This window comes from Macaca nemestrina, chromosome 4 (genome assembly GCF_043159975.1).
Source record: "Macaca nemestrina isolate mMacNem1 chromosome 4, mMacNem.hap1, whole genome shotgun sequence".
Classification (NCBI taxonomy): Eukaryota; Metazoa; Chordata; class Mammalia; order Primates; family Cercopithecidae; genus Macaca; species Macaca nemestrina.
The window spans coordinates 148,020,545-148,028,134 of record NC_092128.1 but is presented as its reverse complement, the minus strand read 5'-3'; positions in this window follow the sequence as shown (position 1 = coordinate 148,028,134).

Sequence of the window (7,590 nt, the reverse complement as noted above, 5' to 3'; positions counted from 1 at the left end):
GTGGTGTCTGATTCACATAGGGCCCAAAGATTGGTTGGATCAGGTGTGACGTTTACATAGTGAGCAAAGAAACTGGCCACCCCACCCTAATATTATATTATGCAAATGGCTTCTCTACCTGGCTGGCCATGTTGCCTGCTCCTTATTGTACACATAGTTGGCAAAGAAAAGGGAAGACAGAGCCGCCATTTTGAATATACCTAGTTCCCGGGTAGCCCCTTTCCTATTGGCATAACTGCTGGGATTCACCCTTGCTAGCTTCTAGCTTGCCTTTCTATGTCTGCAGCTCAATTTTACAGGCTGCTCTTTTTAGAAAAGAAAATGATTTTGAGGGTGCTTTTCATGAAAAGGGAAACCTTACCAAGGACTTCCTTACCCTCACTATCTGCCTAAATAATTTCTTCTTAGCTCCTATATCAACAAGAGCATTTCCTAGTCAACTTCTTACATGTTTATCTCCATCTCAGTGTTTTCTTCCCAGGGAGCCCCACCAGCACCATAACAGAAAGTGTTTCCTCTAGGAAAGGAAGTTTAAATGCCTTTCATTCAGCCCTACAGTGTGGACCCCAGACCTGAGTTCAGTACTAAACCTTTGAAAAACAGGAGATAGCATAATCAACCTACAGATGTATGGATTAAATCCAAACTACAGATTTAAAAGATAATATATTATTTATATAATCAATAATATATTACTTTAAAATATTACACAAATCCACACTACAGATTTTGCAGATTCTTTCGGAAAACTGAAAGATTTCCCCAAACTGAGACAAACCCAACAATCAGCTGAGACTGAGTATCTTCTATCGCCTGAGACAGGATGGATCCCTCCTTCCAAACTTACCACAGTCCTCTCTATCCTAGAGAGGGTGCAGTGCAAAGCTCCCCAGTGCAAAGCTCCCCAGTGCAAAGCTCAGTGCTGACAGCTACTTTTCATTGTATTTGAAGAATTTGTTTTATCTTGGTAAACTCAGAGGAAAATAAAACATTTTTTATCTTTATTAAAAGTGAGGTTGAGGTTGATTGCATGAAGAAAATGTGTTATTACACACACACACACACACACACACACACACACACACACACACACACACTTACCATGGGATACTGTGCCACCATAAAAAAGAATGAAATCATATCCTTTGCTGTATCTGGAGGCTATTATCCTAAGTAAACTAATTCAGAAACAGAAAATTAAATACTGTATGTTCTCGCTTATAAGTGAGGACTAAATAATGGGTGTACATGAACATAAAGGTGGAAATGATAGACTCTGTGGATTCCAAAAGGGGGGAAGAAGAAGAGGGTTAATGGTTGAAAAATTATCTATTGGGTACAATGTTTAAGATTTGGATGATGGATACACTAAAAACCCAATCCCCATCATTACAAATGCAATACCCATGTAACAAACAAGCACATGTAGTCCCTGAATCTAAAATAAATTTATTTATTTTATTTATAATAAATTATTTATTTATTTTATTTATAATAAACTATTTATTTATTTTATTTATAATACATTATTTATTTATTTTATTTATAATACATTATTTATTTTATTTATAATACATTATTTATTTATTTACTTTTATTTATAAAAGTGAGGTTGAGGTAGGATGGGGTGGTGTGTTTTTAGAAAACACGGGAGAAGATATTTATCTGCAGAAGTAAAAGATACTTCCTTCCATAATAGCAGCAGACTTCATACATTGACATTACCTGTGCAGCTCCTTTGGGGAGTTGAGTTTCAACATCTCTTCTGGCATCTTAAGTCAGTAGACCTTCAGCATATTTTCTTCTTGTTACATATCTATGTACCTGCTCCAGTAGTAAGAGGAAGGAGAAATAAAGGCAGAGAAGGGAAAGAGAAAGAGGAGAACAAAAAGAAGAAATATGTTCTTATCACCTTTTAAATATACTCTTCATCTTTTCCAGAATCTTCGGAAGTTCTCACTTTCTCATTCCCTCTCCCAAAGTCTTCAATCACTGTAATTGTCCTTTATCAACATTAATCTGGTCAGGCATTGTGGCTCATGCCTGCAATCCCAGCACTTTGGGAGGTTGAAGCAGGAGGATCACTTGATCCAGGAATTTGAGACCAGCCTGGGCAACATAGTGAGACTCCCTTTCTGATTAAAAAAAAAAAGAAAGAAAGAAAAATGTTAGCCAGGCATGGTGGAATGTGTCTGTAGTCCTAGCTACTTGGGAGGCTGAGGTGGGAGAATCTCTTGAGCAAGGGAGGTCAAGGCTGTAGTGAGCCATGATTGCACCATCCAGCCTGGATGACAAAGTAAGACCCTGTCTCAAACAAAACAAGACAATAACAACAACAACAACAAAGCCATCCTTCTACTAAAAGTGCACCAAGAAAAGTTACTACTGAAGAGGATGGTTGGTCAGTTTTAAAACATGGCTGAAAATTCTTAGGTATCCATCTAGTCAAGAGGTGGGCTCTAAGCTCCCTCGCCCTGAATCTTTGACCAATCGGTCAAGGGTCCTCAAACTATGGCTTGGGGGTGAAATCTGGCCAGCACCCTGGTATTTTATGATGTGACCTGAAAATGGTTTTTATATTTTAAAATGGTTCTGTTTTAATCAGTCATGTAAGAACCTGCCTAATACCCTTCTTTTTGCCTCTTGTCTCACAAAACTTAATATTTTTACCACCTGGCCTTTTAAGAAAAAGTTTGCCAACCCTGGGATGGGTTATAGCAGGAGTGATGGTGATGCTATAGGACTTCCAACACTAGGTAGCTTTCTCTGTTTTCAGTGGAATATTTACTCTTGCAGTGGGCCACTAGGTAAGAATCCTGACCACCTTGAGGTGGCCATGTTGTGAGGAAGGCCAAGACACCCAGAGGCTATGCACATGTGTTCTGGTTAATAGTCTCAGCTAACCTCAATCTCCAGTAGTTCAAGCCCCAGTCATTTGAATTTTCCCATCTGGTGCTCTCTATATTATGGAGCAGAGACAAGCCATTCATTCTGGGCCCTGTCTAAACACCTGATCCACAGAAACTTTAAGAATAATAAAATGATGGTTGCTTTATTTCACTAAGTTATAGAGTCATTTACTAGGCAGCAGTAGCTAACTGGAACAAATATCATATAATGTATTGTTGAAGCCAAGACACTTTGAAAGAGAAGTTGTGACTATAGGAGAACAACAGACATTGCTTAGGACTCTTCAGGGCAAACCAGACTGTATGATTTATCTGCCACTGTAACTCAATTTTTTGACCCACTGCATTCATTTTAGCTTTCACCCTATTTTGCTCTCTGCAGTATTTGTAGTCGTCAACCACACAATCTTGAAGCTCCTTCAAACAATGTTTTCTAAGGTATTACTACTTCTTTCTCTTTCTACATTTTTGAGAATTTGCTTTGAATATTTTCCTACTGACATTCTTCCTCAGACCACTGAGGACCCCAGGATCCAGGCTGTGCTCGATTTTCTCAAACAAGGAGAAACCAAGATGGGATTAGCCATGCAAGAGATGAATTGGGCTAACAGCTATGAAGAACAAAGCGGGGAAAGCAGGCATTGTCAGAAAAAACTTTCAGGTCATGCTGCTGGTCTGACATCTATGCTGAAGTAGGAGGAAGGAAGAGGGATTGGATAGAAAGGGGCTTAGACTGCAAGAAAGTTTTGGCCAAGCCAATGAAGAGCCAATCTCGCTCATTAAAAGAGTCCTACATTGGCCAGGTGCAGTGACTCACGCCTATCCCAGCACTTTGGGAGGCGGAGGTGGGCGGGTCACAAGGTCAGGAGATCGAGACCATCCTGGCCAACATGGTGAAACCTCATCTCTACTAAAAATACAAAAATTAGCTGGGCATGGTGGCCTGTGCCTGTAATCTCAGCTACTAGAGAGGCTGAGGCAGGAGAATCCCTTGAACCAGGGAGTCAGAGGTTGTAGTGAGCTGAGATCACGCCTCTGCACTCCAGTCTGGCCACAGATGAGACTCCTCTCAAAAAGCAAAAACAAACAAACAAACAAAAACTAAAAAGTGTCCTACATTGTATAGGAAGGAGCCTGTTCTGCTTCCCCTACTATCCCCATTAACTGGATGGGAGCAGCCTGGGTGAAAAGTGACCTCAGAATGAACATGATGATGGACCCAGAAGCTGGTACTGTCAGTCAACTATGCTTCTGGCAGCAGAGATCTAACCAGGGAATTTTCGTGGTGACCACAGTCTACCTGTCCACATATGTATAGGGAACAGCTACACCATGGCCTCTCTTTCTAAAAGAAATTTGGTTTGTGGGACAAGGCACTGCCCCATTGCTACACTGGGTCTTGCGGTTACAGTTGGTACGCATCTCTCCCTCCTCCATCATTCATTCTCTATACCCCCACCCCACCCTCAGCTTTCAGTTTGGCAGATCATAGTGGCTTGATTGGCGGATGATGGTGGCTTCATTGGCAAGTCATGGTGGCTTCTCTGGTGGTTTGATTCAAACTTGGTTTCTCAGGGAATGAGACACTTGGCAATCATACCCTTCTGAGGCTGGCATTGCTGCATGTGTTCATTCACAGTTACAATGGTGCAGGGAGTCCCAGGAAACACCCAGAAATATCACCTGGATCCCCTTGCATTTGTCCTTGTCCTCATCGGATAAAGTGGTCCTACAACTTCCTGCTGATGACAATCACACTTGCCAAGTTGGTGATTCTTCTTCGCATCTGCTGATTGCTGGACACGAGGAGTCCAAAGTACCTTGTTCACACTAGTAGACAGCAGTTCAGTGAGACTCTTCCTGTGTTCTCTGTTAAGTATGTTCCCTTTAGGGACCAGCCGCCTGAGCCCAGGATTCCAGGAAAAGAAAATACAAAGTCCCCAGTGGGTCAGTGGGAGTGAAGAGAAGCGGGGATAAGTCTATCTCTACCCCTTTGTTTCCAGGCCCATATTTTCTTCCTATTTGGGGCACGGTACCATATAAAGCACTCTAATTTGATGTGTATACTGTATCCTGAAAAATGCCCCCATATCCTTGAAGAGTATTGATTCCAAAATGGTACTTCCCTTGTGCCTTTAGAAGTCTGTTCCCGTACTCTGTGAAGCTGTTTCCTTCTGGATGATGTAGCACATCATATTATAATAGTAGGCAATCCACCCATGCCTACATCTTCACTATGATTTGGGGCCCTGGCTGGATGCTATGTGGTGTGGATTTCCATACCTGCGAATCTGGCATTTATAAGCCTCCAGATAGGTGACTGACTGGGGCTTTCTGGGCAAAAGAAAGCAAACAATACTTGACTAGATGTATATTACAGTGAGAATACTCTTGACCCTTTGAGGATGGAAGGGATCCAACATAGTTGACTTAATAACAACAGTCAGTTGATCTCATTGAAGCATAGCACCGTATAGGTAGAAGTATACTAGAGTCAGCTTGCACCAGCTCCCAGTAGTTCCTTGTGCACATCTTTTCACAACTTTGTGTTCACTGACATAATGTTAAGCGCTTAGAGGTTGCTATGGTAAAGTACTTACACCCTAGAAATTGGAAAATACAAGTGAGACTCCTGACTCCGCCCCAACTCTGCCAGAGAACTGGTTGTTAAACATTTACCAGCACATCACTGCTTATAGCTTCAGCTTCTATATACGTTGCAGCATCATTCCTAATCCTTAGCCTAATTGAACAATTTTGGTGACTGAAGTCTAAATTATTGAGGGTATCTGCTTTCAGTTATAATAGCCGTCTTCTATGAGAGGTATGAACTAACAAAAACAACTATAAATTCTTGAATAAATCCAAAACCAAACAAATTTTTAAAAAAACTTTGGGCCGGGTGCGGTGGCTTATGCCTGTAATCCCTGCACTTTGGAATGCCGAGGCGGGCGGATCACCTGAGGTCAGCAGTTCGAGACCAGCATGGCCAATATGGTGAAACTCCATCTCTACTAATAATACAAAAATTAGCTGGGTGTGTTGGTGGGCACCTGTAATCTCAGCTACTCGGGAGGCTGAGGCAGGAGAATCGCTTGAACCTGGGAGGCGGAGGTTGTAGTGAGCTGAGATCGCACCACTGCACTTCAGCCTGGGGGATCGAGTGAGACTCCGTCTCAAAACAAAACCAAACAACTTTGGTAGCATCAGACAACTAATGCAACCAAGTATTGAAAAGCCAAGTGAGCAGTATTTTCTCTTCCTTAGGGCATTTTCTGAATCCCAACCTGAAGTCTACAGGACTAGCAGGAAGTGACAGCCTAGAACTTTCAGAACTATCATGGGAACTGATGAAAATGAGAGTTCGGGGTTTCTGAGACTTTCACGACTGAGGGGTGAGATCCTGGAGAAAAGGAACTAAAGAGACATTTTATTCCACTCTCCCCCTCATGGACAAAAAACTGACAAACACAGCATAAAATTGTGACTAAGGGAAAAAACATACATATATGCAGCATTTTTAGCAGGCTCATGATGCTAGAAAAACAAAGTTATATTTCAGAAAGAACCAAGAAGTTGATGAAGCACTCATAGCCACATACCAATTCAGACCCAAGCAGGAGTAAGTATCAACCCAAAACAAACAAGCTCATGTAGAAGCTTAAACCTAGCCTGAAATCATTTCACTTCCTGATTGAATAAAGGCATTTATATCTATTAACCAGAGTAAGTTTAAATCCTCTATAGAAGAATAGAGCATAATGCAGCACCTTACAACTTTTTATGTGAAATGTCTGGCAATGAAAAAATTATCATGCGCTCCAGGAGACCTGAGAAAGTAAATGGTCAAAATCCCAGGAGGAAAACTAAAACTGAAGAAAGAAACAGACCTAAAGGTGATGCAGCTATTAAGGCAAAAACTTTAAAATAACTGTGATTACATGTTTAAGAAAATAAATGACAAGATAGAGAATTTCAACAGAATTTTGGAATCTATAAAAAAAACCAAAGAGAAATTCTAAGACAAAAATAATAGGAATGGTCAAAATTAAAACTCAATAGATGGTTTAACAGTATATTAACATAGCAGAGGAAAGGAGCCACATATTGGAAGAGAGCTTAGTAGAAAAACATACAGACTTAAATACAAAGAAAAAATGCTGAAAATTACAGAAATGAGGCTGTGGGGCATATGAAACTTGGTAAGTGGTTGAACATACTTACGCTTAGATTCCCGGAAGGAGAGAAAAGAGAGTGGGACAAGTAATGTTGGAAGAAATAATGGTTGAAAAATTTCTCAAACTAGTAAAAGACATTAAGCCACACACACATTCAAAAAGCTGTCTGGGTTCCTATCAGGACAAAACAAAGGATGCCACATGTAGGCATATCATAATAAAACTCCTGAAAGCTAAAGAAAAACTCAAAAGTAGTCAGAGAAAAAAGACATGTTACTGTCAAAGGTACAAAAAAAAAAAAAAAAAAAAAGCCTAAGAGCTGTTCTTTCAGTAGAAATTATGGATCAAAAACACAAGGAAATGTGCTTTTTAACACATATTTCTAGGCTGGATATGGTGGCTTGTGCTTGTAATTCTAGCACTTTGGGAGGATGAGGCGGATGAATCACTTGAGGCCAGGAGTTAGAGACCAGCCTGGACAACATGGCGAAATCTCATCTCTC